Genomic DNA, 27,807 nt, shown 5'->3' with positions numbered 1-27,807 from the left:
ATTTTTTTGAAGTACTACTCTGCTAGATGATACACGTAGGTAGGGACCTGTAATTTCACCGGGGGTATCAATGGAATGGGTGAATGGTATAGCTCTGCCCTGTGTATGGAGTGGCTGGGATTAGGTGGTTGTTCAATGTGGCATCTATCTTTACACAGGGGATTGGGCTGTAATGAACATACAAAGAGGGTGGCATTACTGTTGCTCATTTTGCTAGTACTGCTTAAAAGATACAGCTGAGAAACATAGTGTTTTGATTAGTTATACTGTGGATCTAGAAAATCTAAGAAAATGAGTCACAGAAAAAAATAATTTTGGGCCATAATCTAACCGTTAATGATGTGTTTTTTATGTCAATGTATTATAATGACTATGATTGGCTAAAGGATGGAAAAGCTTCGATATCCTTAGTGTTGTTACACATCTATCTTCTGGGCAGAGGCCTGAAAGGGGTGAGAGAGGGCACAAACTAGAATAACGCGTTGGTCACTTCATGAGATGAGGCTCCTCATTTTTCTCTACTTTAAATTTTTACCTTGATAATATTTTAAAGTTTTTATATTGCTAGAATATCATTATATCAGAATATGATCCTCCTGTCCCCCGTGTTACACACATATTTCTTTCTGGTTTATTGTTCTAGTAAATTTCTGACACGTTTAGACCAATCCATCCCTCATCTGCAGGACACTGTATTGTGTAATGTCATATTAGGGCACTGAGAAAGGTGTGCTATAACGGAAGGGCATGCTATAATGCAGGGTTATGTGGTGTAGGGGCAGGAGGCAATAACGTATCCCTGGGCCCCAGGTGCCATTCTATGCCTTTTGGACTCTCTATTTTCTTTCTTAATTAACAACAAAAACAAACCCAAAACCAACCCTATCAAAGTTTTGCTTGCTAAATATGCAGCCTCAGCCCTCACGGAGTGTGTATCTGTGAAATCAGAGGCTGGCTGATTTCTCAGAGGTTGACAGAGGTATAAGTTCATACAGGATCTTAACAGAGCCCTAGGGTATGTTTGCTCCTGAAAATGCAAAAGCATTTTGGCTTTCATTACACTTTGTGGAGGATCTTTGTTGTTCTTTCACTTGTTGTAGGAGTGGGTTTTACTGGAAATCTAGTTTGTATTTTGTGTACTAGAGCTGCTACTTGGTATGGAGTGATCCTGGATTATCCCTCTTGTAGTTTGAATGTAGTATTCCATTGACTTATGGCTTTTAAATGACTGTAACTGTGGCAGTGTTCATTACAGAGTTAATTTTCCTACGATCTCATTGAGTTACTCTCAGGAGGGTCATCCATCTAGAACACTGTCATGCCACTATTCTCCAGGACTTGTTCACCTGGAAGGTCAAGAATCCTAGTCCTGTCCAAGGCTCTAAGTAACTCCCATGAAAACTGTAACTTTGGTCAACAAGGACAATCTATCCATATAACAGACACTCTTCCATATGTTCCATCCCTCTACCTACCTACCTACATACCTACATCTATCTCTCTCTATATATATTTAACATAGGAGCACAGTTAGCATTAGTCAAGGCTCTCTTGGTTACAACCAAATGAACTGAAACAATAACAAAAAAAATATATTAGCTCACTTAACCAAAAAGTCTCAGAACAATGGCTTCAGAAACAACAGGATCTAGAGTTTTAAACCTTCTCCTTAACAGTCTCTCCTACCTTCCATTCATATTTCTGTTTGTCTCTTCTTCTCTGTGCATGATGGTCACTTTACTTTTTGTTACAGACTGCCTCCTTCACATGGGCAGGTATAATAGCCACCTGCAACCACAAGTTCACACCATCCTAGTTTGACAACCACTAGAAAGAAAGCAATAGTCTTCTCTATAGCTGCATATCAATCCTACACAACTCTCACTGGGGAATGTAATAGTGGATTGACCATTTCTGAAGCATAACTGATATTCCATCAGAAGCATATAGAATGAAGGAAATTTCATCCAAGGAACCAGAGGATGGGAGGCAAGAAGTATGCTACACAATAGAAATTACAGATGCTACAGTTTGACATATAAGTTATCTCCAATTAGAACTCTTTCTGAAGCTAAATACCAAGAAAGCTTATAAGCTATCTGATGACCAGCATCCTACCATGATTTGATTGGTTTGGTGGTTAATCACATATGTCAACTTTACTGAGCCATGAGGTACCCAGATATTTGGTTAAACATTATTCTGGGTCTGTCTGGGAGGGTATTTCTGGATGAGATTAACATCTGAATCTCTAGACTGAGTGAAGAAGATTTTCCCCAATGAGGGTGGGTCCCATCCAATCTGCTGAAGGTTTTAGAACAAACAGCAAAATAAGGGAGAATTCATTCTTTCTGCTTGACTCTCTTTGGCCTGAGACATCCACTCTCATGCTTTCAGCTCCAATTCACTGGATTTCCTGAGTCTCTAGCTTGCCAACTACAGATCTTCATACTTCTCAGACTCCATAATCATATGACCCATTTCCTCATTATCAATCAACCTCTTTCTTTCTCTATTCGTACATATGTATAATGTTCTGTGTTTTCTGGAGAATCCCAATACAACTAGGGATATTTGGGTGGCAGTCAGGAAAAGGGATATCTAGACTATAATATTTGGATGATCTCAAAAATGGCTTGGCTTCAGTTTTCTGTTACTGGGATATATTTTTTCCCACCTTAAGATTCCAGAAAGTACATTATTGCCTTCTATGGGGTGACCATTAAAAAGTACAGTAAGACATTTTTGTTTTGAGTTTATGCCTTCTAAATGTAGAATTTTGAAATATTAAATCATTCAAAAGAATAAACTTTACCAAATAGCATAAAATCCTGAAAATTTGTTATACCTTATATATATGTGCTCTGATTTAAATTCACAATGCTTCTTCTAAGAACTCAAGAGAAACACAGAGGAGAAAATCCAATACATTAATATTCCATGAATATTGGGGATGGGTAAATCTAGCAATTCCTTTCAACTATGTGCTAGGATTAGAATAATATAATGCAGAAAAGACAATTCTGGTTTAAATTTGTAACCCATAAAATGAGTAAATTATAAGCCTGGCAAATACACTTTCCAATTTCTTTTTTTTTTTTTTTAAATGTTTTTTATTTATTTCTAGGAGAGAGAGATAGAGACAGCGGGAGCAGGGGAGGGTCAGAGAGAGAGGGAGTCACAGACTGAAACAGGCTCCAGGCTCTGAGCTGGCAGTCAGCACAGAGCCCGACGCGGGGCTCGAACCCACGAACCGCGAGATCATGACCTAAGCGAAAGTCGGATGCTTAACCAACTAAGCCACCCAGGTGCCCCACACACTTTCCAATTTCTAAAAGACATTTAGAAATAAACCCAAAAGAACATCGGTGGAAAATAGAGGAAACACACTCACCTTGTCATAAAACAGGAGATAAATGATAATTAAAAATTTTTTAACATTTATTTCTGAGAGAGAGAGAGCGAGAGAGAGTGAGCGCACAAGCAGGGGAGGAACAGAGAGAAAGGGAGACACAGAATCCAAAGCAGACTCCAGGCTCTCTGCTGTCAGCACAAAGCCTTACGCGGGGCTTGAACCCATGAACCAAAAGATCACGACCTGAGCTGAAGTTGGATGCTTAACTGACTGAGCCACCCAGGTGCCCCGATAAATGACAATTTTTAAATGTCATTGTGCTACATTACCAACACCTTTACATGACTTTTATTAACAAATCCCTACTGAATGTGTCTATGTATAGTTTCTTGGAAGCTCAGGATCTGAGGATCAGAACTGATGTCATTCCTAGTGTTACTCAGAAACTAGTTAACGCTGGCTCAAGTTCTTAATATTTTTCTCCCCCAAGACAGACTGATTTTCTTTTTCTTTCCTAATAAGAAAAGAAACAACATGCTTTCTGCAGCTGTGGTTACAAATTAACCATACCAGAAACACAGGATGTTAGATTTCCTGTTAGAATATTTAGAACAAATATGCAATTTAATACTTATGATTTTTAGCTCATCAGACTAATTACAATATATCAGTGCGCACTGTATTTCAGTTCTAATTAATTGATAAAATATAAGGTAGAACAGTTTTTACCATAGTAATCTTGGCCACAGTTTGGAATTAAACAGAAAACAGGCAAATCTTGAGCTTGAAATCATTACAGAAAGGGTATCTGAGTAATAAATGTCAGGTCAAACCATTAAGCTAATCCAATCCATAAATTGTGGGATTATCTAAAAATTCAAAGCGGCCTGTCTTTAATTATATAAATAAGTTTTGGGGTGGAATTTCTCAAATCAGAGCTGCACTCTGATACTTACTGCCTGCAGTGGGCTGATGGAATCACTTCACCCCGTACGCTGTACAGAAGTGGCCTCTGGAGGGCAAGTATTCTCATGCAGTATTTTAGACTCCACTGCAGTGGTCTTATCAGTGTAACAAACTGAAAGAAGAGGCATTTAAAAATGTATGTCAGCCTCCTGGATTGCTAAATTGACTGAATTTGATATATAGAAAAAGTTCTTCCCATCCGCATACGGGGAAAAGACAGAGGATGACAAAACAAAGACAGGGAACATAAAAATGGGAAAGTTCCCCAGAAACTTTCTGGGCTGAAAGCTTCCCTGAGGCCGGAAAGTGAGAGTGCTCACTTCCTACTCCCCTACCCACCCCCTCCAGCAGTGGTGGTTGATCTTAATTCAGTTGACAGAGTTGATGCAGTTTGCTCAAGATGTTTATTAGGCCAAGATCTCGGTCATTTTCAAATTACAGCCCACCCTTTCTCCCTGTTCCCACCCCTTACCAAATTTCATAGTGTTGTGTGAAAGATTAAGTCATACCCTACTCAAACACGAGAAGTTTTTGTTTTGAGCATCAATTTTATGAGAACTTTGGAAACACAATCACAGAAATAAATAATATGAAACATAATGTACTGCGAGAAGTTTTGAAGTTAAACCTGACACTGTGAAGATAGTTTCTATCTGTAATTGTGTCACTGCTGGCAAACCTCCATACCCTCTTGTAGTGCACATTAACACTCTGTCCTTAAGGGAGGTATTGATGGATAAACTGAGAAGAACTGGAATAAACCTAAGGATCCTTCTGGCTCTACTTTCATAGTTATATACTTTTGCCTCTAAATCTCATAGCAAAGAGGTACATTTCACATTTGAAAGAGCCACTGGAAACCTATATTTCTGTGCTCTTATTTAGATAAGGTATTATCAGGACTTACTTTTTCCTATCCAGACAATTTCAAATGCTCCTGTCTGAATTCTCTCACATCTATACCAAGGTATGAGGAAAGCAAAATAGCTTTGAACAATAATTTGGGATATGCATTATTCTTTAATAGTTGTTTTAAATAATTTTAGTTTTACAGAGGAGATGCAAAAATAGAGTTCCCATATGCAACATCACCCAGTTTCCTAACGTTAACAATTTATTTAATTTTGGTACATTCATCACACCTAAGAAACTGACATTGCTACAATACAATTAATTAAACTACGGACTTTATTCAGATTTCCCTAGTAATAATAACCTTTTTCTGTTCCAGCATCCAATTGCATGTAGGAGCTTTTGTTTGCTTTTCCCTTTCTGTCTTTAAATAACACAATAGACACAACATTACTATTTTTAAAAGCTTTGATCTCTCATGATTATCGAAGGTTATTAGTAGTTTCATTTTTTTAAAGTGTTAAATTCTTATACATGATGAACTGCTTTAAATCAGTAAGAAACTTATTGTGTGAAATTTTAAAACTTGAGTGTAACAGGAAGGTAGGTTAAAAAAATACAACCATTTCAAAACAGCATATAATCTCTTTCCTTCTAGCAAAATCCTTTTTACTTAGGAAACAATTTTCTGATAGGCTAGATTTGATTTACTACAGAAAAGCTCGAATAATTTTTGTTAGGGATTTTCCAGCCCACTTACGCCTCAAACTAACACTCTCTTATGACACAGATATATTTTGAGGTGCTTGAAGGCAAGAACCTATTCTTGCTCATTTTTGTATCCTTAACTTTGCCTTAAACTTGATAAATATTTGTTGAATTAATGAACATATGAAATTTCCTAGAATCTTCAGGCTGGAGTGAATTTGAAAACTTGACACTTCCAGGTTAATTAGACTCCAGAGCCTTCACCTCTGACTGCCTTTGGGATGTTTCGGTGTAGATAGTGTCAAAGAGGTTGAAGGTGATGTGTTATAGACAGCTTCATGGAAATGTCATGAACCCTTGTAGAATACTTACTGCCGGAAAACTTGCCAAGTTTTAAATGTCTGTTTCTCTTCTCTGAGAAAACTAACAAGAAGCCTTATCTTCTCATAAATGTGCAATCAACATATTATTGAGAAATGTGGTCATAGCACATTGACACACATCAAATGAAGTAGTGGTCATGTCCTGCTTAGTTGTAACCAATTTCCTCGTAATAATAGTATCATTCAAAAAGCAATGATTCTAGGGCTTCATATACTGATGTGTGCAGTGCACTAGGGAAGAAATGTGCCCAGTGATCACTCTATTGATCTCAATGTGCCAAGGTTTTCTGTCATCTTCGCATCTGACTTCTGGGACTTTTTCTGATAGATTGATACAAACACATTTGTATGCTCTCTTGATGTCACATATAACTAACTGTTTATATGTTTCTTTATATTTTTATTAATAACGCAGTATTAAAAGGATTTAAGTAGGAATGCCTTCGTATAACTGTAAACAAAGAATCGCTGCCAAGCCAGAAAAATTAATAGCTTTTGTTTTTCTTTTTAAGCCTAAGAGACTTGAAAGTCTGAACAGGTTGTCAAGGCTCACTGTAAAATTTAAATCTTTCAGACATTAGTTTCTTATAGAACTAGTCTATATTTTATCCAGGCAGAATGTCAGCTGTGTCATAGCATGATCTGGGCCTCATATGTCCTATGTTACCCAAAACACCGAGAAGAGAGCCATGGGAGAGGGCCAGGAGTCCATATATGCTGCTTGAAAAAGACTGGCATTGGCCATAACCCTGGAACTCTTCTGGACTATACAAGTAGCCAACCACATTATTTTTTTTTTTAATTTTTTAATGTTTTATTTATTTCTGAGAGCGAGCGAGCGAGAGTGAGAGCGAGAGCAGGGGAGGGTCAGAGAGAGAGGGAGACACAGAATCCGAAGCAGGCTCCAGGCTTTGAGCTAGCTGTCAACACAGAGCCTGATGCAGGGCTCGAACCCACGAACTATGAGATTACGACCTGAGCCAAAGTCAGATGCTCAACTGACTTAGCCACCCAGGTGTCCCAACCACATTATTTCTAACCCTGTTAATGGATGTTCCTGAGAAAGATTCTGACTGGGATTACTCAGTGAGAGGTGAGGATACCAGTTTACGCATAATAGGGCCTTAATAAACATGTTTTATTTGATTTGGTTTAATGTGATAGGATTTGAAGAATTGGGCATAGTTTAGAGCAGGAGTGGACAAACTTTTTTTGTAAAGCACCGGATAGTACACACGTTCAGCATTGAACAAGTGTCAAACTACTCAATTCCACTCTTGTAGCTTGAAAGCAGACATAAATACTTTGTAAACAAATGGATGTCATTGTGATCCAATAAAACTTTATAAAAACAGGTGAAGGGGGCTGCATCTGGCCCTTAGGCCATAGTTTGCCAACTTGGTTTAAAATCACAATATGTTCTGAGTCTCTCCTAAGGCAAACCCACATTTGGAGCAAGCTTAAATGGATTTAGACTCCTTAAAATAACACCTACGCTAATCAGAACTTGCCACTTTGTTCCATACTAACTGCCTTCAGGATCTTACTGTCTCAGAATGAGATTCAGATCAGATATTTATAGATGGTCTCCTAACGTACAGCTAGCATATTGAATATGAAGGAAGAGTTTATTTTGACTTATGATATAGGTAACTCTGTGCCAATCATTTTAATTACAGGGAGATGATTTACGGTAATGACTAATTCAAAAATTATTTCACTTGATTCACACAGAAACTGTGAAAATTCAAACTCAATTTAGAGAGAAATATTTGCAGAAGAGGTTTCTACCTTACCAAATTTTTGGTGAATGTTAGGTTAATAGACACTGATTTATGTCTTCTTTTATACTTTACTGGTAAAAACGTTTCCTGTCTTAGTGAAAAGGGCTTCAGTTTGCCTTACAAAGCAGAATAGATGAACCTGTTGCCCTCTTTGCTTACTTACATTTCATCCTTTACTTCAACATTTATTATGTAGCTATTGTGTGAGGAGGAGGGAAAAGACTAAGAAGCATATGTAAATTAACCACCTTTAAGCCAAGTAATTAAAAATAGTAATTATATATTTAATATAGTCACAAACACTATTCTTTGTTTTCAGGTTCTATTAAATGTTGGGCTGGGTGGAATTGAGACTTCCTTACAAACATTCCAGTGCCTTTCAGGCAGCTGTTATTACAGGCAATTACTTGGCGGTTTCTATTAATCAATCTGGTCAGGTTTAACTTGAAGTCACTTGCTCTTGTGCTCAGTCTCCTAACAGTCAGTATTTGGTATCAATCGCTGAAATGTCTTTTTTTCCTCTGGCAGCAACTGAAATTAATTTGATTTTCTTCCTGCTGTGCCTACCCTTGTGGAACATTATTTCTTCTTGGTTCTTGACATATTGGTTGCTTGATGCATAACTTGTGTTCAAAGTTATCCTCCAGCAGGGCAGCCAACCTAATCCCCAATGAAGAGACTGGCCCAGCTGGTAACTCGGCACGACACAATAGCAGACACTGAACTCTAACCCAGGTCAGCTGGCCCTCTGCCGTCTTTGCAGTACTCCACCTGCCTAGTTTGGGATGAGACTCTCAAAGCGACTTTTCTTAAAAACTGTACTTATGTTAAGAGGCAATATACACTTGTGTAGCAAAAGGGGAGGCTCGGAGATTATTAAGTGCTGGTTTTGCATTAAAATTTTTTTTGACTCCATCCCTTACCTGTATGACCTGGGGCAAGTCCTGAAGTCATTGCGGTACACAGAAATTAACCTACCAAACAAGAAACTTACCTCATAGGTGCGCCTGGGTGGCTCAGTCGGTGAAGCATCGGACTCCGGCTCCGGTCATGCTCTCCCGGTCTGTGAGTTGGCCCCACTCAAACTGTCTCACTCTCAAAAATTAATAATTGTTAAAAAAAAAGAAAAAAAAAACTCTCCTTATAAATTACTGCTGCTACTATGAGACTATCCCCGCTTGCCTGACGGCGTACCCACCCCCTGCACGTTCTGCGTCCACAATGGCGTTCCCTCCACCCCCTGCACGCGCAACAGCGTAGGGTACCGCCCCCCCCAGCACTTGGTGACGGCGCAGGCGCAGGCGTACAGCCCACGCACGTGCTACAGCGCAGGTGTACTCCGCCGCCATGTGGGACAGCGTACCTGCACCCCTTGCACGTGCAACAGTTTAGGGTACCGCCCCCTGCACGTGCGACAGAGCAGATGTACTCCCCATCCCCCTCCCCCGCCATGTGCGACAGCCTATGCCCACCTACCTGCACTCGCAACAGTGCAACAGTGTAGACGTAACCTCTCCCTGCACTTGCGACAGCGACAGCGACAGCGTACGCCTACACCCTTGCACGTGTCCACATCCTCTCTCTTACAGTAAGTAGGTGTTTCACAATTTTTTAGTTTGGAGGGACTGTCTTTCCTGCAGCTTCAACCCACGTGAGTGCCTGTGACTTTTCCAAACGGTGTCCCCTTAAAGGTTCCCTGATTCAAATAACCTGGGGTGAATGAAAGGTCAGCCTTCTTAGGGCCCTTGGGCCCATCACTAGCAATGACTTACGCCTGTGACAAGTGTTTGCACTTGGAACCACGGCTTGCTGAGGCCAGTGTAAATTTCTGAGGTTTTGTGTAGTGGGCTTTCTGTAATACTAGTAAACACGAAGACTTCTTTTCTATGAACATGTTACTTGTGGACCCCTGAGGCTATAGTGCTGATGAGCTTATTTTTTTAATGAGACCTAAGATGAACGGCAAGCACCCCATTAGAGAGGCTCAGTCAGATCACTGGAAGCTTTCAGGCCTGGACACAACAGAAGAGGTTTTAAGGGCTCAAGCAAGAGAAACACAACTTGCTTTTATTCTAGCAGCTTTGTTTGTCCTCTCTAGGCTGGGAGCTGTGCTGCTGGGCCTGAACTCCTTTTCCAACAAACTATTTCCGTTTCTCACTTACACTGCGCTGTGAATGGACTCTCTTAGCTGCCATGAGTGCAAAGGGTTTGACAATACTACTTCTTCCTGTCCAGAAGACAGCCTCAAACCTAGAACACTTCTAATCCAGGAGCCTCATTCTTGGAGTGCTAACAAAGAAAATGAGACTGTGAAAGTAATACGTTTTAGGTGGTGCTCTTTCCCGTGGGTGATGGCCCAGAGACTGCCATATGTGCATCTTTTAATATTAGTGTGTGAGTGACGGAGTTGCAGGCTGATGATGGGACAAAACATCAGACTAAAAGTTTTTAGGGCTCAGAGCTACCTTGATGAGCAGATATATTTTAAAATTTCAGAGCCAAGTCTATTCCAGTTTAGTGCAATTTAGGATTAGGATTTTATCTCTTTAGTATATTTTAGACAGATCGGAGACTCAGCTTTCATGTATCCCTTTCTCGTCTTCATCTAATTGTACTTCCCCTCCTGGTGTCCCAATCATTGGTGTGTCCCATTTTATGCCCATGTATGGTATGTTTTTCTTTTTGTCTTTATTTAACATTAGAGATATATTGGCTTACCTCTTTTTTAAAATTTTTTAATGCTTATTTATTATTTTTTTTTTAAGAGAGAGAGAGACAGACCATGAGCAGGGGAGGGGTAGAGAGAGAGGGAGACACAGAATCGGAAGCAGGCTCCAGGCTCCCAGCTGTCAGCACAGAACCAGATGTGGGGCTCGAACTCACAAACCTGAGATCACGACTGAGCAACCCATGCGTCCCTAAAGTTTATTTATGTTTATTTATGTTTGAGAGAGAGAGAGAGAGAGAGCACAAGCAGGGGATGGGTAGACAGAAAGGGAGACACAGAATCTGAAACAGGCCCCAGGCTATGAACTATCAGCACAGAACCCCATGTGGGGCTCGAACCCATGAACGGGGAGATCATGACATGAGCTGAAGTTGGAAACTTAACCAGCTGAGCCACCCAGGCACCCCTGGCTTACCTCTTACCCCTGAGCAATGCGGGAGTTGGGGCACTGACCCTTATGCAGTAGAAAATTTGTGTATAACTTAACTACTCGTAGCCTACTGTTGAACTTGAAGCCTTACTGATTATAGTCAATTAACACATATTTTGTATATGTGTTATACACTATGTTCTTACAATAAAGCTAGAGAAAAGGAAATGTTACTAAGAAAATCATAAGAAGAGAAAATATATTTATAGCTCTGTATTGTATTTATTGAAAGAAATCTGCATGTAAGTGGACCAGTGCAGTTCAAGCCCATGTTATTAAAGGGTCAGCTCTATCTGTTCTATGAATTCATCTTACTTTCCTAGTAACCTATTCAGTACAGATATGTTTACTGTGTACTAACACCAGCCAAATGCTTTATCATGTACTAGGATTCAATATTAAACATAATGGACCCTATAACTATAATCAATATAATTAAATGAATACATAGTCATAAACTGGTTAGCCCCAGAGATGAAGAGTTCAGGCTATACCAAGAACTTGTAGCTGGGGAATTGATGAAGGCTAATGAGTCAGGAAAGCTGTCCTGATGAAGTATACTTTGGACCCAGAATGGAATGATGAATAAACGAGAGCAAGAAGAAGATCATCTGGGCTACAGGAACAACATAAGCAAAGGTCCTGAGCCAAGAGGAATTTGGCATAGTGGAGGAACTGAAAGCAAGAGAGTGTGGCCAGAGGACAGAAAGTTAGGGAGAAATGGGAGATGACATTTGGGGGTGGTGAGCACTGGCCACATCAAGTGACTTTTGTGATGTTGAGTTTTATCTTCAAATTGCTGAGATACCATTGAAAGTTTAATAAAAATAGAGATGTAAATAGAGATGTAAAAAGAGATGTTTGTAAAAGATAATGACTGCATATATAGAATCTATTAAAGAGGAAAGTGGTGGTTTTAAAGTATGTTTACAAAGTTTTTGTTATGTCTTGCTTCAGGAAATGGAGCTTAATTTTTTTTCCCTTGGATATGGGAAGGTCTTACTGACATACTCCTTTTAAATAGGATATGATAGATGTGATGATATAAAACTTCTAAGACTAGGTCAAAAAAGACAATGTGACCTTTACTACCCCTGCTTTAATCACTTGCTCTGGAGGAAGCCAGCTGCCATATTGTGGGGAACTAAGACCTTCTGGTAAGAAACCGAGCACTTTCTGCCAAGAGTTGTGTGAGTGGGCCAAACTGGGAGCACATCCTCCAGCCCCATGCAAGCTTTCAGATGATTATAGCCCCTGCCAACATCCTGACAACTCAAAGTCAGAACAAGCCAGTTTAATGGCTCCCGGCCTCCTGATTCTCAGAAACTGAGATGATATTTATCATTTTAAGCAGCCAAAAGGTGGGATTGTTTGTTATGCAGCCATACCTAGCTGACATAGCAGGTAAAAACAGAAACAGTAGCAGTAAGTTCTTGGAGGAGTCAAGGCAGATGATCATGGTGCCTTGACTTAGAGTGGTTGCTACTCAGTGTCAGCTTCATTTCTGCTTCCCAGGAATACACCATGGAGATTAGAACATGACCACTAGAAAGCTGTAGATATGGCTTTGAATCCAGGTTTTGTTACTTAGTTACAGGTAATCTTACAAAGCCTTTCTCTGCCAATGATACTTTTATTCATATGCTGGAGCTAATAATATTACTTCTCTTTTAGCTTACTTGGAGGCTCTACAAGTAATGTCCATAGAGGAGATTTTGAAACATAGTAACTGCTCAAACAGCATTACTTGCCAGTTTGTTGTTATTGTTGTTTATATAGATTGTAGTTTCTCCCTGCCAGTCTTGTTCTTTACTATAGAATGAATCTCCATTAAACACTGCCAAGTTGCTTTCCTTGTCAAAGTGCATTCCCATTGCTTTCAAGATAAAGTCTCAGTTCTTTGGCTCTGCATTGAAGGTCCTCTAATTTCTAACTTGAAAGACCATTGTGCTATGTATATGAAACCCTGTACGATGCAAATTCATCATTGTTTAAATTAGTTTCTTTTTTTGGTGGCTTGTGGTATTTGGTGAGTCACTTAATTTTACTTACCCTCAGTTTTCTTATCTGTATGTTATGCATAATAATAGATAACTGCCCCTCACGATTAGGGAAAGCACAATAAAAGTTGTTATATTGTCACAACATCTGCAAACTCATTCTACTTACAAGAATCCCTAGCATACATATTATACTTCCTGCATGCACATACAGAAAATGAAAGAGCCACCAAAGAACATCTCCCTGGACCTTTCACTAGCCAGGAAGAGACACTTTAGACTTCAAGCCTGTGTGGTATTAACTCACTTTCAGGACATCAAGCCCATTGGACTCACTTCTTGTTTCCTATAACAAGTTTGAATTGTGATGAACTACTACTGCATGGTCAGTCATGTTTTATTACATAATTAACCTCAGGCAGTCTCTTGACATTTGCAGGACTATCCAAAGCAGCTGCTTCTCTACACTTAGAGAGGATGAAGATTCCTTTCACTGGTTGGGATAATAGCACCCCTGCTGATGGCTGCAGAGATGACCTCAAGTCCCCAAACTGATCTGGACCTCAGTGGCCAAAGGAACCTGAGAAATGGGTATGGTAGACCCACACTGAATGTATCCTATATCTGCAGTTTTAAGTAGCGTGTACTTACAGTAACTTCCGATTTGTATATTCTACCGCCCCTCCACTTGACTCAAAAGTATGTGGGCATGATTTTCCACTGTCCATGTTCTCTACAGATAATAATATGAGTCATTACTTCTGGTGGAATGCCCTGCAGAGCCTAGAAGCAGGGCTTGAGACATTACTTATGGGTCCTTCCCCTTCTCCAAGCCTCCTTTAAAAGAGAAACCCCCAACAGAAACGCTTTTTAATTTGCCAGGGGTCCAGCCCAAAGTGTTTTAAACTTTAAATTTTTTCTTGCTTGAGTTAGCACCAAACACAATCATTTTAGTTAAGATAAAGTATGGCAGTAACTGTAATAGGATCTATGATGAGGATTTTTTTGTGGAAGTCTTTGCAACTTCTTTATGTTCATGTTTCCAAAGAGACACCCTAAGCTTCTCAGCATAATTTTGCATATGAAACCTAATTACCAGTAGAAAGTGAGTGATTTCATTGCTTTACTGCATTATCTATAGCCTTCTCACAACTATCCAAATATGAATGTTATGGGTTCTTTAAATAATATTTTTGTGATGCAGTTGATATTTCAATGGCCTATGAACAGAAGTCTTATTATTGATTGGTGTAATTAAGATGCAGCCTGATTTCCAGCATTTACAGAATGTTTAAACTTTATACTGAAATAGATAATAGGAGAGTACATAAATCCTAAGTATATATCTCATCAGATTTTAAGAAACATATCCGCAGCCAACTTTTATTTTTAATTAGTTATTTCTTTGTGAGTCATCAAAACCCCCCAATAATTTTAGCTCATTGTGCTATTGTGTACTGATTTTCTCCTTAGTCATGTTTATAATTAAGCTGCTTATACATTGGAATACCTTAATATTAGTGTGTTATAATCTAGTCATGATTATTACTGATGCAGATATTATTGTATACATGTGCATATATGTCTGAGTGTGTGTACATACATGCATATATGTGTTTGAGTGGAGAGATGAGACTTACTTGGCCAAGAATGAAATGAGATAACTTTACGTATTTACGCCAAAAAACCAAGACATTGTTCTTTATTTTTTAATGTTTTTTATTTATTTCTGAGAGAGAGAAAGAGAGAGAGAGAGAGAAAGAGAGAGAGAGAGAGCAGATGCAGGGGAGGGTAAGAGAGAGAAGGAGACACAGAATCTGAAGCAGGCTCCAGGCTCTGAGCTGTCAGCACAGAGCCTGACGCAGGGCTCGGACCCACCAACCGTGAGATCATGACCTGAGCTGAAGTTGTACACTTAACCAACTGAGCCACCCAGGTGCCCCACCAAGCCATTGTTCTTAATCTTTCACATAATACCTGAAACATGAATTCACCTAAGAATATGTATATTGAGTACATAGATTCAAGTTTTGAATGTGAGAAGTTACGGCTGGAAGGGACCTCAGAGACCTCATTTGAGGTGAAAAAACCAAGCTTTTTTCTTTGAATGAGTGGTCAAGGTTGTGCACACACTGATTGGTGGTTCACATACTTGCTTAGTCTTTACTATCTAAAATATTCAACCCAAGTGTCCTATTATGATTGTTTTCCCTGTAGAAAACATTGAGAACCAGAACTCTTTCTGGCCAAGATAGAGAACTCACTTCCACTTTTGGGAAATGTCTCAGAAATTTCCCCTGTTCTAGCAACTCGTCACTCATTTTACTTACAGGGTCCTAGCTGGGGCTGCCTTATAGATAGATATATGCTTTGGGGAAAATGTAAAAAAAAAACTGTAAAAAGAAGATTAAAAAATATTGTTTTGAATATATTTTGTATATAGCCTATAAGCTATTTTGATGTGACCCTCAAAATGACAATTTGGGATATTGAAACAGAAAATTGGTTTTCTGTCTTGGTTATCAATGAGATCATATAACTCTGATTATAGGTATTGGCTCTGCACTGGACATGCTAATGTAACATGTGTCCACATAGTATTTCCAACCCCAGTTTAGGTACTCCAAGGCTGGGACACCACAAGGAAAATACATTGTAATAGCTATCATCTTTTGCCCCACTCCATGTGACCTACCCATCCATAGAGATGTGATATTTGCATAGATATAGACACACACACAAAAAGCTTCCCAAAAGGGATAGGAAAGTAATAGATTCTTTCAGATCACAAGCACACACCCAACTGGGGAGAATTCAAAATTAAGAAATATATAGGGTCTGAAGCTTACGGCTCTTGAAACATCTAAGGTCGAGTCAATATCAGTATAATGGAAGTGCTATCTGTTACCATATTTCTAAGCAATTTTCTCATCTAAATGCTTCAACAGTACAAGTCAGGGTCATTTGCTAAAAGGATGTTTGTATTTCTTTACATATATATTCTATTGGTGATGTTTCTTAAAAGTACTTCTTCTTTGATCCATATTTAAATGATTATCTTGCATTTGTGACTTTATTTCAAGATGCCTAAGATTGTTTTAGGAAGTAAGCAAGATATACAAGGGAGGATTTCTCTACAAATCACCAAGGTGAAGAGGATAATTTCTCTGTTATTGGGTGGATAAGAAGGTATATGAATTAGTCAGTGGGAGGATTCTCTCCCCCAAATAGAATCTAATTGGAGGGTAGTGAATAGAAAAATTTTAAGTTTATTTATTTATTTTAAAAGAGACAGAGAGGGAGGGAAAGTGCAAATGGGGGAGAACCAGAGAGAGAAGGAAAGAGAGAATCTCAAGCAGGCTCTGCCTGATGTGGGGCTTGAACTCATGAACCTGGAGATCGTGACCTGAGTAAAAGTCAAGAGTCAGACATTTGGCCAGCTGAGCCACCCCAGTGCCCCATGGAAGCCCCAGTGTTTTTTTTGAAGTTTTTAACTTTTGGTTGGCACACTGGACACCAGTGTTTCAAAGATATCTTTATAATATCTCCTAACAGTGGTCTATTAAATATAAATTAACTNACACCCAGTGCTCATCCCCACAAGGGCCCTCCTCCTCCATGCCCATCTCCCCCCTTCCCCCCCACATCCATCAGTCCTCAGTTTGTTCTCAGCATTCAAGTAGACTCTGAATTTTTAAAAACTGAATTATATGGAAGCCTTTAGGAATAATTATCACTTAGGCTTATTTTGGTCTATTAGTCTTTTTAAAAATGTTTATTAATTTTTGAAAGAGAGAGCATGAGAATAAGTGCAAGTGGGGGAGGGGCAGAGAGAAAGGGAGAGAGAGAATCCCAAGCAGATTCCATGTTGAGCGTGGAGCTCAATCCCTTGACTGTGGAATCATGACATGAACCGAAATCGACAGTTGGATGCTTAACCAACTGAGCCACCCATGTACTTGTATTAGTCTTTATTTTATAATAATCATTCAATGTGGTGATTGAAGTCAATGATAGTTTTCTAATAAGATATTAAACTGATGTGTCCTCAGAAGAATCAATGAAATGTTTATAAAGTTACTCCTGAGGTTTTTCTTTGTCAAAAGTCTACCAATAAATGAAAATTTAAAAGTTACTCAAGTTTTTACTTGTGTTGATCCAAAATCAAAAAACAAATTTATGGTTTCAGCCACAATGACTAGCTGGTATTCAACTTATCCTCCCATTTTAAATAACTGTAAAGTCTAGAGAACACTTACCAAATATGCTGTTTGTAGTGATAGGACTAGAGCCAAGTTTCAGTCATAGTCATAATCCTTAAATTAGGGACGGGGGGTGCACACAAATGCTGGGAGATGGAGCCCAAGCAATGAGTGTTATACAAAAGGCCAAGCACTTTTAAAACATTTTATAAAAATATATATCCTTCAACTTCTTTAACTCAATATTAAATATATATATGTATATATATCATTTAAAACAGAAGATCTGAATATTTTTTCAAAGATGACATACAGATGGCCAACAGGTACATGACAATGTACTCAGCATCATTAATCATCAGGGAAATATAAACCAAAACCACAGTGAAACAGTCCCTCATACCTGTTAGAATGGCTATAACAAATGGAAATAACAAGTGTTGGTGAGGATATGGAGAAAAGGGAACCCTAGCACACTGCTGGTGGGAATGTAAATTGCTGTGGCCCTTATGGAAAACAGTATGGAAGTTCCTCAAAAAATAAAACTACCAAATGATCCAGCGACTCCACTTCTGCGTATTTATCTGAAGGAAGTGCAAACGCTAACACCAAAAGATATCTGCATCCTTATATTCATTGCAGAAAAAAAAATGCCTTTTATTTAAAAATAATGTTCTATTGAGAACTGACAACTTACAAGCAAATGGATACATTTACTTTCTCTGTTGTGTTATTATATCTTACCAAGCATTTCATAAGCTAATCTTTTCTGCTTCTCCTTTCCACCTTTGACTTTAGGAAGTCTAGAGCTGATGGGTGGATGGAAGCATTGTAGTGTATACTTCTCATTATCTAATAAAACAACTGTTTTCTTAATTTCAGTCTCTAAGAACTTATTCCATTGAACTTTGAGTCAAGGAGCAACTTAGTAGACAACATCTGAGAGTAATAGTAGACAAAGCACATCCAAATATAACTGGATGCATTGGCCTCTTGAATTGGATGTTAAGCATGTCTACCAAAGTGAGGTGTGTATGTTGATTTGCTGAAGTGGAATAACTTAGGGTAGCAAGGCTAAAGCAGCATCCCTACAGGCAGGCTTCATCCTTGAGTGACACACACTCCTAATTTGCTAAAGGCAATAAAACCAAGGAGTCTTCTTGGAGTGTCAGGAATTTAGAGGAAATAATGATTTCATTTACACTTCAGTCTCACACAGACATATTGTGAAAATGCGAAATAGACATAAACTTAGGTACTTAAGACTTAAGAAAGGGAGCTTCTTTGGCATCTATCTTCGACATCCCACAGTCATCAGTGTTTATTCTAGGAAGGAAATGTATGAAAATGTAGAGTACATGCTGTCCTGTCAGGTTGGGATTCAAATTTACCTTAGCCTCTCACTAAAGTGTCATTTTGGGGAAGTTGTCTAAATGCTCTGAGATTTATTTTTCTCATATTTAAAAAGTTTTCTCATATTACACTAATATTTCCCTCAAGAGTTGCCACAAATTAGAGAGGGAGTAGTGAGAAACTTGTACATACCTGACTAGATGGTAGCATCTCCTCTCTCCTCCTGCCCCCTAAAATTATGTGAAATCATTCAGGCATAAGTTAAAAAGGAGGAAGAATGGGAGATCATCATGTTTTATTACAGACTTACATTCAAGTTTGCATCTCAAGAGTTCATTTCTTCACGTCTGTTTCTTGTCATGATGCTGTCATGAAGTCTGGGAAAGGGTCTACCCTGAGAACACAATGTTTGTCCCATATATGACTCCTGCCTGGAGAATCAGGCATGGAGAGAATCTTCAGTTGCTTCTGTTTTCTCAATACAGCAAAGCTGAGTAAAAACAATGTTAAACTGGAAGGCTATTCTGCAGTGCTAACTTAAGTAATCCCACATGGAGTAGGACAAGAGGGTGCAGGAGGGAGCCAGCCAGGGGCTCCCAGGAGTTCTGGTTGAAACAGGGCTGGAGGTTAGGGGCCAAGTTGGAGGACCGCAGGAGACTCTCTGGAAATATATGGGGGAGAATTTGGGGTCAGAGGATTAGCTTTTGTTCTAGGGCTCACTGTTATCTGAGGGTAGCTGCAGTGTGGGAGGGAGGTGGAACTAAATGGTGGTAATAGAGAAACCATCTCTAAGCAGTGGTGATGGGCTGTCTTCCACCCAGGTGGTTCATATAAGGGTGTTTCCAAGCTGGGGTTTGTAATTTGGGGACTGTTTAAAGGTTAATATGTTCTATGATATCTCCATTTATGCTAATTGTATAAATATGGAATCTTTGTATTAATGATTACTTACTGAATGCAAATCACACTAAAGACACCAAAATGAGGCAAGACCCTACTATTACTTCATTTATTCAGCAATATTTAGCACCCCACATACCAGGCATTGGGAATATAAAATAAAAACTCCTGTGCTTGCCCCTCAGGATATATATTCTACCTAAGACTATGTATATCATAGTCATTCACTTCAAAAAAGTCTACATGAAATGCATGTTCTAAGTATTCATTTTTATTAATGTAAAAGCATATGTCAACCATGGTTTTTCATCTCCTGATTTCTCAAAGGCCCAGGGACACCTCTGACACTATTTTTAAAAAATAAAAAATACTTAAAAGTTGTTTGTTTCTATAATATAGATAATTTTGGCTTGATTCCATATATAATTAATATATAGACTCCATATATCTGTATATATTTATATATGATATATGTAATATTGGCTTGATTATACACACACACATATATGTATAGTCTTGGCTTGATTGTAAATCTTTTGAATCAGATTTCTGCTCCTGAGGCCCAGGAAGCTGCTTTTTAGCAGACTCCCAGTGTGATCTTCTGTAATTAAAAATTGAGAACTATATAGTCAACTCTCTTCTTAACATTTTCCCTTATCGTGAGATAGATGACACCAAGGACTTAAAAGCAAAAGCAGAAGAGATCACGTCTGCCATGAAATTTCCAAATACAATCTTTCTAAGTATGTGTTGGTGCATAAACTGATTTGTTTTTACTGATCTTATCAGTGGGGCCAATCCACAAAACAGCCATGTCAATCAAAAAGTCATTTCCTTTTGTTTGTGTTTTAACATTCACCAGCCTGGGGATTGTCACAGACAAAGGTCACCTGATTACATTACGGTAGCAGGCAGTTGGGTGGCTTCTGTCGGAGCCACACCGGAGATATCCATCAAAGAACTTTTCAGTGGGCAGGTCGGTGCTTAATGAAAGTGTCAGTGGCTTTCACAGAAAAGTTTATCTTGATCCCTGTTAACACTCTTGATAATAAACTTCACACTTTCTCAGATAAATGATCTTTCTAAATTTTTAAGTAGGCAAAGGTAATCAAGTCCAAGAGGACCAAGTACACTTTTGGGGAGTAGAGGGGTGAATCCAGAGGCCTTGTTCCCTAGCTTTTGAAAGAAAGTAAAGTAAAGCTGGAGTGTGCTGGGGCTCGAGACATGGCTCCCAGAATCAGAGAGGCTCAAATCCTGCTCTCACTCTTACCATGCTATCTCAGGCAACTTTTTCAGTGTAGCCAAGCCATAGTTTTCTCATTTGTATAAGGAAGGAAATAATAATAACTAACACTTATTGCATGTCTTATTATATACTGAGCATTTGAGATGTACTAACTCATTGAAGCCTCACAGTAATGCTGTAATGGAGATAGTAATGTGACTGCTGTCTTATAAAGAACTGTAAGTTAGAACTGTAACTGGGGAATAGAAAACTTCCTAGAGTTTTGGAGAGCATTAACTGATAATATTTGGAATGCTTAGCATAGGGCCTGATGCTCATAAATGCTAAATAAAGACTACTATTAATATGGATTGATTATATTCACTTTTTTTTTTTAGCCTTCTCCAATAGTTATTTTAAAATTCAAGCCGCTTTGGTCTGGACCCTTGGGCCAGCAAGTTAACTAGGTTGTATTATCTGAATGTATATAGAGTGCCTCACTCTTCACACTTCAAAAGAAGAGTCCATTGGATTTCTCTCTTTTTTAAAAAAATTTTTACTGCTTATTTATTTTTGAGAGAGAGAGCAGATGCAGGGGAGGGACAGAAAGAAACGGAAACACAGAATCTGAAGCAGGCTCCAGCCTCTGAGCTGTCAGCAGAGAGCCCAATGCAGGGCTTGAACTCATGAACTGTGAGATCATGACCTGAGCTGAAGTCAGTCACTTTACTGACTGAGCCACCCAGGCACCCCAAGTCCATTGGGTTTCTAAAGTTGGTTCTAGGAGATGATACTCTTTATTTTTCCAGTATGCAATTCTGACTCATTACACTGGGCAGGTCCAGAAAGTACACACCACCAAGGAGAGGTTTTCTCCAAAATATTACTAATTAGTCATTTTTATTATATACAAGGGGCACATAGTAGGTGCTTTGGCTGGATTGATGCTGCACTTTGGATAACTGATTCAAATGTGAGTTCCATTGGTTGGTTGCCCTCAGAAAGGCAGGGCAAGAGGCAGTGGGTGGTAGGGAAGAAGCCGAATTTCTTTCAGGTACTGGGGAGAGAAGACATAGCTGGAGCTGAAATTGATCTCTTTCCCTCCAACTAAGAGTTGTATGATCTTGGGCAAGCTACATCAAGTATTTAAATTGGAAGTACCTCATAGGGTACTTTGAGAAAGTAAACAAGAGAGGCTATAGAAAGCTCCTAGTATGTTGTCTGTCCATAGCAGGTACTCAATAAATTACACTGAAGAGTCAGGATGTTTTTATTATAAAGACCAATAATGTTTTAGATACACTGGGTAGGATAAATAGCCAGTCATATGAATGAGCAGTCAGCACAGAGTTTATAAAGTTATAAAATCTTGTCAGGCTGGTATAGGACTAAATAGCATACAGAAACAACTGGTTTAGAGGCCATAGTCATTTTTTTTTCTTTCATTAAACCAATAAATGTTGAGGCTTTTGGAATTTAGAAAGAAGGGGCTGTATCTAAAGACAACTCCTTTCCGGGGGGCCTGGGTGGCTCAGTCGGTTGAGTGTCCAACTTTCACTCACATTGTGATCTTGAGATTTGTGAGTTTGAGTCCTGCATCAGGCTGTCAGCTGTCAGTGTGGAGCTTCCTTTGGGTCCTCTGTTCCCCTCTCTCTTTACCCCACACCCCTCTCTCAAAAATAAATAAACATTAAAAAAATCTTCTATAAAAAAGACAACTCCTTTCCTATTTTTCTTTGAGAGCTATGCTCTGATGCTATACTGCTAGGTGTTGGTAGTGAGTGTTTTGAGAGTACCTACATAAAAAAATTCCTTTAGAATGGGAAGGGAATGGAAACTGTGGTCCCAAAAGTTGTGGGAGCTTGTTCTCAGACTCTTAAAATCTCTTAGGAGTGTTGACCGAATCTCAAAAGGCATGCCTACATGGTATTCCTATGGGGACTAGGCTCTTGAACAAAGGTTTCCAGACTCAGCAGTGATGCCAGGCCCTAAGCCTGCTATAAAATGGAAGAATTGTCAAATGAACCTCCTGTCTCATACAGTGGATTTCTCAGTGCTAACCCTTGTGGACTGAAAACCTAAGATGACTCCCTGATACCTTCAGGCTTTGTAGACTTGACCCCCACCTGTGATACAATCAGCCACTCTTATAACATTGGGGAGAGGTGGCCCTAAGAGTCTGACTGTATTTACTGCCAGCTTGCGGAGTTGTGGAATAAACAAAAGTTACATAATATTACTTGCACACCCAAGTGTGGAGTAAGATTCATATTTTCTACATATGTTAATCAGACAATTGTCAGAGTTTGTGACAGCACTAGATAAAATTATGGCACTTTTTAATGCTTTTTTTACTGTTAATGGGAACTCTGAACTTGACTCTTTAGTAGAACTTGGGAGTTCTAGGTTCTGAACGGGGCAAGAAAGCAGAGATTGGAATACATATATATATATATATATATGTACAGACACACATATATATACACACACACACATATATATGTGTTTGTAAGACAAAGCCATCATCTTACTTTTTTCAAATACAACATACCCAAGTCTCTTATCTGAGTTGGTTTTAAAAAGTTGTTTTGTGTGAAAAATTGTATCCAATTTTTTTCTTGCACCTTGTAGATACTCTTTTATGGACTGATGAACAGAGTAAAATCTGTTATAGAAATTAAATAGTGTAGTGGGTAAAAGCATGGGATTTGCTGACAGATATACCTCGGCTCAAATTTCAGTTCTGTCCCTTCATAAATAAGAGTGACCTCAGGCAAGTCAATTTTTCCTCTTTGAACCTCAGTTTTTTCATCAAGTAACCGAGATAATGCCTTCTCTTTGGCTTGTTGTGAGGGCTGATTTAGATGATGTGAGTAATAAGCATTCTAAATAGAAGCTATTATTATTTTTTAAAGATGATCCTTTTCTCAAACCATTTAGCTCCCCTCTATGACCCCCAAATTTTAGAGTTTAAAAAGAAAAAGCCCTGTGGAAAATTAGGAAAAAGATATTTTCATATACTGAATATTAGGAGAAGGTACTATTATCAAACCACATGGTTTACACTTGATATGATAGAATAAGTGTATTTGCTTAGTATTTTCTCTTTCTTCAGTGGTGGTTGCCTGAGTCAATATTAGCTAAGAGAATTCACACAGTTCAAATAAATATCAGAGGGCTGGAGAGGACTTTTCTCTAGCCAAATAAATCATGTTGGAATGCTGAGTTAACATCTATACATATGAAAACATTTGGATATCTCTTGCTACCAACATAGGATATTCATGGTATAAAAATATTTGCAGCTTAGATGAGACAAACCTGGAGAGAATGAATGAATGAATGAATGAATTCATATATATGTATGAATATAGTGAAAAAAATGTAATATACTATATATATTAGAATACAGTGAAATCATTGCTGCCAATTTTTGTCCGCTTTTATCTTTTAAATGCAGTTCATAACACTGACTTCTCAGACTTTATTTAGTTCCATGTCATGTGAATCTAAATGAATCAGTTCAGATGGGTATAGCAAACGAAAGAAAATGATGCTGGTTAACCTACAACAAAGTCAGATGTGTGTATTAGAAAGGGCAAAGATGAAATTGATTAGCAGGGTATAGACTAGCTCACAGAATTAAAGAAGGCTGTTGACCAGGCCAGGAGGGAGCAAAAAGCAGAAGAGCTCAGACATCCTGATTAGCAGACTGACTCTCTCCTGAGCACCAGCTTCTTCTGTGAGTCATTCAGCTTGAGAGATAAAGGTCCACCCACCTTGTCTAGCTCAGGTCATGTACTCACCTATTGTTAGGCGAGGGCAGGGAGCCTTGCTTGATGGTTCCACCCATGCTGTGGCAAACAGTTTCTGGTGGAGAGGGGGACTACCTCACCCCCCCCAATCCCCCATCAAAATAGCCTGCTCTTACCACACATAAAGGAATGGATGCAAAAAGAAGTGTAGGTTACTGTACAAAAAGCACATAAATCTATTTTACTGCATTTGCTTATATAGCATGTTTGTTTAACCTGAAAGAAAAGATGCCATTGGCTTAGAATAACAGCCAAAACCATCTTAAAAATATACCTTTAATCCTCAACTTGTCCAAACTCATAAGCCACCATGCTATGCACATTGGATTATCTAAAAGTTAATATTTAATGTAAATATCCAAGATGGCAAGATAAAACTCATTAAATGGAATAATGTTCATTTGAAAGGTTAATTTATTCATACCCGATGCAATGGCTATTTTCGTGTTCACTCCTGATAGCAGCAGCAATAAAAACTTTGGCAATGCTGTTAATTTATTAAAGGCTATAGCTAGTAAATATTTAATACAGCCCCAAACATTTTAATCTCCCTTCCATTAATATTTTACCTAACAGTTTCTCTCTCATATAATCAATTTAATATTTTTAATGCTTAATATTTTAATTGGTCTTCAATTTGGAAAGATGGAATAGGATTTTAAGCTTAGGATATGAAAGTGAATCTACAAGCTAAAGAAAAAGTTAAAAATATGTAAACCCCTTAGGAAATGGAAAATTACTCTATTCTAAAATGTATGCCATAAATTTTATATTAAATGAACACTGAATCATAGATGTTTCTTCTTTCAAATCCTTAATATTCAACAATTATGTCTCTCCTTAATATCCTGTGGCATTAAATTTAATTGACCCTGGTTGTGTCAATTAGAAGCACTTGTATTATTTATGGATTTTTTATGAATTGTCTTTATCAGGTCTGTAGAGCTTTAGGCCACTTGCTTATTTATCACCTTGTTCATTAAATCCTCATCTTAAAATATGGGATTTTTGAAATAGTTTTTAATACAATAAAACATCCACTTTTACTCCTATATTCTAATGTAGGATTTTCTATAAAGGACCAGATAGTAAATATTTTTGGCTTTGTAGGCAACATACTCTCTCTGTCACCTCTTCTTCTTGGCAGCCTTTTAAAACTGTAAAAATTATTCTTAGTTGAATGGCTGTACAGAAACATGCTGTAAGCTACATTTGACCCAGAGTCTTGTTTGCCTGCTCCTGTAATGCAGCATTTTATAAAAAGATGATACATACAAAAGGCTGTAAGATACATTTGTAAGTTTAAGTAGTAATTTTAAATGAACTACTATAATAACCACCATTTAATTCAAGAAATGGAGCATCATAACCAGTGCCTCAAAATCTTACTGTGTGCTACTTCCAGAGTTAATAATATCTCTTTGGACATTATCCTGAATCAGTGTACTTTCATCTTTTTTCTTTTCACTGAATTCCTTTGTAGTTTAGTCAGCTTGTCAAAAAACACATATTAAGGCTCTCTTGTGTTCCAAACACTTTCCTAGGCTCCCAAGGAGCTAGTGATGAAGATACATTATGCATGCATAAGGAAATAATACAAATTCAGTACTAGCTGAAGGTGGGAAATGATGGTGGCTTAAAGATGATATGGTAAGAATTGGGATATATTTTTAAAATAGTATCGGACTTACTGATGGATTAAATGTGAAGTGTATAAGAGAGAGAAATCAAGGATGACTACAGTTTTGATGTAAGCAGTTGAATTGATGGTGATGCTATTTAATATGTTGAGGATGAATTTGAGAGAGGCAGATTAAAAAAATTATTTTTAACATTTTATTTATTTCTGAGAGAGAGAGAGACAGCGTGAGAAGGGGAGGGTCAAAGAGAGAGGGAAACACAGAATGCAAAACAGGCTCCAGGTTCTGAGCCAGCTGTCAGCACAGAGCCTGATGTGGGACTGGAACCCACGAACCTTGAGATCATGACCTGAGCCAAAGTCAGACGTTTCACCGACTGAGCCACCCAGGTGCTCCAAGAGAGGCAGATTTTATAACAAAGCATAATAGTTATATTTGGGATATGTTAAGCTTTATGCTTATTAGAGACCCCATTGAAAATTTAGGTAGACATTTGGATATTCAAATCTGCAGCCACAGGACTGGATGAAATCACCCCGGGAAAGAACAGATAATGAAAGTAGATAAAGAAAGGATGAGGAATGAGGAGCAAGCCCTGGAGTGAAACAAGAGTCAAAGGGAGATAGGCAAAATACGCTGAGAGTCATGTTAGGGAAAACACTGCGTGGGTGTGGAAGGGATCTTTGAGACTTGGGGAAGAAAGGAAACCGTGGCCCACCCAGATTTAAAAAAACAAAACAAATAAAAAATCCTGAGAGGTTGAGCAAGCTGAGCCCATACACTGTGGCAGGATTTCTTTATGACCTTGATTATAGCCATTGTGGAAAAGTGGTGAGGATAAAACAAAAAACAAAAACAAAATAAAAATCCCTGGTTGTATTGAGCCAAGCTGAATGGCAGATGCACCCTTCAAAGGTGCAAGCAAGGTAACAAGGTGATAGCTAAAGGAGATAAAAGTTAAAAGGAACTTTAAAATAATCAGTAATATTAAATGAGATTATGTATAATTTAAAAACAAAAGGACTTCAAGAAGTGTTTTAGGGCTTATCACCATAAATCTGTACCGGTTACCTCATGCTACATAATCAATTACTCCAACTGGTATAAAACAAGCATTTGTTGTGCTCCAATATTTTGTGGGTTGGAAATTTGAATTGGTCTATACTTTACAACAGGGATTGGCAAAAGTTTTCTGTGAAAGGCCAAATAACAAATATTCTAGGCTTTGCAAACCCAGTGGTTACTGTTGCAACTATGTAACAGTCATTACAACATGAAAATAGCCACAGACAATACTTAAAATAAAGAGAGTGTTCCAACAAGACTTTACTTAAGAAAATAGGTAGGTAGTAGGCTGAATTTGGCCGGCAGGTCCTAGTTTGTTGACTCCTGGTGCAGAATNTGGAAGGCTGGGGCTCCTCAGGCATCTCTTTCTGCCTGGGTGTGAGCTACGTGATCACTCAAGA

The 27,807-nt window shown here is 38.4% G+C and overlaps 1 long non-coding RNA gene across 4 annotated transcripts in view; it reads left to right on the top strand.

Annotated features, from left to right (window-relative positions):
- Window positions 1–9,579: 9,579 nt before the first annotated feature.
- Window positions 9,580–27,807, top strand: part of LOC144232539 (uncharacterized) — a 245,577-nt gene continuing 227,349 nt past the window's right edge. For 3 of the 4 annotated variants that reach the window (XR_013335435.1, XR_013335436.1, XR_013335437.1), the window contains exons 1-2: window positions 9,587–9,636; window positions 13,646–13,797. This is a non-coding gene — a long non-coding RNA (uncharacterized LOC144232539). Of the gene's footprint in view, window positions 9,637–13,628; window positions 13,798–27,807 lie in introns of all 4 variants that reach the window. The other variant, XR_013335438.1, reaches the window with a different exon arrangement.

This window comes from Crocuta crocuta, unplaced genomic scaffold (genome assembly GCF_008692635.1).
Source record: "Crocuta crocuta isolate KB4526 unplaced genomic scaffold, BGI_CrCroc_1.0 scaffold14, whole genome shotgun sequence".
In the NCBI taxonomy this organism is placed as follows: domain Eukaryota; kingdom Metazoa; phylum Chordata; class Mammalia; order Carnivora; family Hyaenidae; genus Crocuta; species Crocuta crocuta.
This window is presented reverse-complemented; position numbering and strand designations above follow the sequence as displayed.